Raw genomic sequence first — 5,078 nt, forward strand, 5'->3', positions numbered from 1 at the left:
TAACTAAGAACTCGTAGTGTCCATATCGTGTTCTGAATGCAGTCTTCTCGATATCCTGCTCTCTCACCTTCAACTGATGATATCCTGACCTAAGATCGATCTTCGAGAAATAGCTTGAACCTTGTAGCTAATCGAACAGGTCATCAATCCTTGGCAATGGATATCTATTCTTTATCGTTGCCTTATTCAGCTCTCTGTAATCAATGCACATCCTCATACTCTCGTCCTTTTTCTTTACGAATAACACCGGAGCTCTCTAGGGTGATGAACTAAGTCTAATGAAATCTTTGTCCAATAACTCCTGAAGTTGCATCATCAGCTCCTTCATCTCCGTTGGCGCTAGTTGGTAAGGTGCTTTTGCTATTGGCGTCGTTCCTGGTAACAAGTCAATACGGAATTCTACTTGTCAATCAGGCGGTAATCTAGGAAGATCATCGGGAAATACTTCCGGATAATCACACACGACAGGAATGTTCTGCATCTCCTTTTTCTCCTTCTTTGCATCATTCACGAATGCTAAATATGATGTACATCCTTTGACCAAACACTTTCTGGCTTTCATTAGAGAAATAATCCCAAAATTTACTTTGCATTTGTCCCCGTACACCATAAATGACTCTTTCCCTGGCGGGTTTACTTTTACAATCTTCTTCTTGCACAGTATTTCGGCATCATTGGCGCTAAGCCAATCCATTCCCAGTACGATGTCGAAACCATTTAACTCAATTGGCAATAATTCCTCGTGGAACTTATTCCCATTCAAATCAATTAAGACGTTTTTCATACGGTGGCTAACAGGTATAAACTTGCCACTAGCAACTTCGACTAATAAAGCATTATCTAGTCTATCAACAGGCAAAGCTAGTGTTCTACCAAATTCATGCGAAATAAAGGAGTAGTTGGCTCCTGATTAAAACAAAATTTGGGCAGGCAATTCGTTTACGAGAAAGGTACCTGAAACGACATCAGCTTCTTCTTTATGAGCTTCCAGTGTCATCTGAAAGGCTCTCGCCTTCGGCTTTGGTGGAATGTTGGGTTTTGCTGCCTCCTTCTTTTTCGGACAATCCCTCAAGATGTGCCCCTCCTCACCACACCCATAGCAGACTTTCTTGGTAAGGGTGCATTTCTTGGCAAAGTGCCCTGGCTTTCCACATTTGAAGCATGTGACTTCCCCATCACATTTCCCATAATGCTTCTTCTTGCATTTTTCGCACCATTTCGCTTCGCCTCCTCCACCTCCTCTCAAACCGGATTTCGAGAATTTATTTTTCTTGTTGGACCCTGAAGGTCCATCGAAATTCCTCTTCTCAACAACCTCTGACCTCTCCAGACCCTTCTCCCTGATCTGAGTCTCAACATTCTTAGCATCCCAGATGGCGGCTTTCAATGTGGTTGCTTTCTTAACCATTGGACCAAAGTCCGCTGGTAATCCGAGGGCAAACTTATTGGCCTTTGAGAGTTTTGTTGGAACTCGGTATGGGATAAGCTTCATCTTTTCTGTGAAACTTGCAGCGTATTTAGTAACGCTCATTCTTCCCTTCTTCAAATTCTGAAACTCATTATTGATTTCGAGAAGGTCCTGCTCTGAGCAGTATTGTAGTTTCAGTTGTTCCACAAAGTCTTCCCAAGACATCTTGCTAGCTTCTCCCTTGGGCATCGAGTCGGGTAATAGCTTCCACCAACTCAATACTCCAGATTTTAACAAAGGGATCGCAAGAGCGGTCTTATGTCTGTTGCTGCATTCGCAACTTTCAAACATTGTCTCCATTTCGGAGATCCAATTTATAACTTCTACCGGCGTCGGGCTTCCGGATAGACATGGTGGTTTGGATGCCATGAAATATTTATACTTGCATCCACGTCTGTCGTTTCCTCCATCCTGGTTGTTATGTCTAACCAACGGTGGGTTGGCTTGACCAATAATCCCACTGAAGTTTCCTCCTTCCGACTGCCCTTCACTTAATTCGGGCTGTAGAATCGGCATCGAAGGTTCTTCACGATTCTGTTGAAGCAGACGTCTAGTTTCTTCCATTTGACGATCCAACATTGTCTGAAACATCAATTGTACACCAACCATTATCATTGGCTCAGGTGCTGCTGCTACAACATGTATTTGCTCGATTACAGGTGGTTGATTCCTGTTTTCATTCACGTTTCCAACTCCGCTTCTTGTTCTTGCCATTGTTGATCTATACACCGAATAAGGTGAATTTAGATCCTTATTCACGATAGATAATTAAATTATCCAAATCACTCCGAAACGTTTACATTCTAGTTCTAATACCGTAGTCCTACGCTTAGAACCCTAAACACATAAGGTTTCCAGATCCGGTTGGCAACAAACCGTAGATCCGAACAAATGATATCATATATAGCAAACATATAACATTTAGCACATAAAAGCATTTTAGGCAACTTTCCTAAAATAAACTAGTGCTTGTGTCTTAAATATAACAGACACTCATCTCACAATCTTCACTTAGCATTCTAAGTTTAAGTCTAGAAATCCTACAATTTCTTAGTTCGCTTAAACAAATGCTCTGATACCAACTGTGACATCCCCAAAATCATGACCAGAAAAGACCGATTTAATTTATGCTTTTAAAATAATTTCAGAGTAATCCTTTGATTAAAAGAGTTGCAGAATTTGTTCCCAAAACAAAATATGATAAAACAAAATTTATCAATGCATTTCTTAAAGAAATGTATTTTCATATATAACAAAACTCGGGATGTCATGTTCCGATACAGGCCAAAAGCATAAACGACACATTATAGGCCTTACAATGGTTATTTACAACTACAGGCCATTAAACAAAATAACTTGATGATTCATCCATCTTATGCTCTCGTCCCACTACCTGTAATACAAATAAAACTGAGTGGGTCAGGCTTGGGAGCCTAGTGAGCATATAGGATTTTCAACCCATAATAAATAATTATATTTAATTTCACCAACCAACAATAACCCGATTACCCATTCCCGTTATCCTCACTTTACGTCCCTAAAACAACAACTATCACAAGGGACCTAATCTAGGATTTTTCATCGGGATGGACATTACTGCAAAGGGGTTTCCTCGACAATAGATGTCGTAAAGGAAACCACGAGGGGGATAGAGTACACTGGTGAACACATCGTTCACAACACCTACAGGCTATGAACCTGCCAGCGTTCCACTGGACAGTCTAGAAAGAGTCTGTGGTCGTCATCCATACTCCGCTAGATGACTAGATCAACAACAACATCGAGGCCTCTCATCATTTTATTTCATCACACAAAAACTGTCTACCCATGTTCTACCCAAACATATTAGTAGATAAAAATATATACATTTATATACAGCTTAAAACCTGTACGAATCATTCATTCAACAATTATTTCAAATAAGCAAATAATATACAAACACATAACACGTATTTTGTAGAAAATACTTCGTATCTATGTGTTAGAAGAAAAGGAATATACACTCACTTAATAAGACGATGATCGGACAACACTACGGCTCTTAAAATAATATTCTTCGATGAAACCGGGAGATCTTCACAAAACCGGGCTTCTCGCGGGCAGAGTTTCGGCTCGGGAACTCTGTTTCTCGGGATCTTCGGGGCTTCGTGACTTGCTTCGGGTGTCGGGATGATACCGGGGCTTCGGGGGTATAACTTGTACGTAAATCGAGGTAATATGGGTGAGAGAGAAGAAATTTTGCAACCAAACTTGGCTGCGCTTGTGATCTATTTATATGGTGAATCTAGTCTCGAACGCAGCGCGTTCCCCATGAGTATGCAGGGCATTCCCCGAACGCAGCGCGTTCCACCCGAACGCTGCACGTAGGAGCGGGGTCCGTCCCAATCCCTTATCCGTTGACTCAGCATCGACGTGGCCAATCCGAAGCCAAGTAATGAACGCGGGGCATTCTCCCTTTGGGATGCGTGCCTCGAACTTCAGAAAATCATAACTCTCGCATAAGATCTCTGTTTTCGACGTTCTTTATATCCACGCGTAGGTGAGACTATGCTCCACAACTCTCGTTTAGACTCCGTCGGCTAATTTTGAATTAATTTTTATTATATTATTTTTAGTAGGCCGAGACTGGAAAAATCCGTTAGAAATTCATAACTTCTTCATCTGACGTCCGTTTTTGTCTGTCTTTTTACCGTTGGACTACTATCAACGAGATATTCGATTCTCGTTTAAATTGTTTCGGCTAGAAACTACTCGATCTCATATTCGAACTTTGGGCTGCATACCGCTAAGTCGAAACTTCGAAAAATCATAACTTCCTCATACGAAGTCAGATTTAGATGTTCGTTTTATGCACGCTCTCGGTTTAACGTATTCTACGACTTTCGTTTAGATCACTAAGGCTTAGTATCGCTCTATCGTAAATTCACTATTTACGTCACGCAGTAGCGTACCGGTTCTGTCGCAAAACTTCGACAGGTCATAACTTCTTCGTTATAACTCGGATTGCGGCATTCTTTATATATTTGGAAACCTTGCCACGACCACTACAACTTCATGTATAGATATCGGGTTTATTTAATATTTTTTTTAACGCTTATATTTATCCTTAATTCATTTAAGCCACACAATTAAGCATAAAACATGTAATACTCAAATAATACATTCTTATTATTTAAAAACGAGTTACAAAGGTTAACCTAGACTATTATATCGTCATTAATGCCTAGCCTAGAAACACTGGCGTTACAGTATCCTTTAACACAAGAGATTTTCGATCAAATCATCCAAGTTGAAAAACTTATGTGATCGGCATATAACTTGGTTATAGAAATCGCGAAAACACTCCGACCATCAAAAGATAACACTAAGTGGTTAGGTATCCTTTATCTATCTAGTGTATACAAGAGACGTGCGAGTGTTCTTTAAAAAGGATTGCATAGATTTGTGAAACATCCCAAATATCATGACCAAAATTTTCATTTTTATTTATTAAAAGAACCATAATTATCAAAATAATTTCATACAAAAACATAAGTCATAGTACCACATCAAAGTATCACATCAAAACTCATATCAATATATCAGAGTAAAAACATCCCAGGCTAAACAA

The sequence above is a fragment of the Lactuca virosa genome, chromosome 8 (assembly GCF_052849685.1).
Source record: "Lactuca virosa cultivar CGN04683 chromosome 8, Lactuca_virosa_CGN04683_v6, whole genome shotgun sequence".
Taxonomy (NCBI): domain Eukaryota; kingdom Viridiplantae; phylum Streptophyta; class Magnoliopsida; order Asterales; family Asteraceae; genus Lactuca; species Lactuca virosa.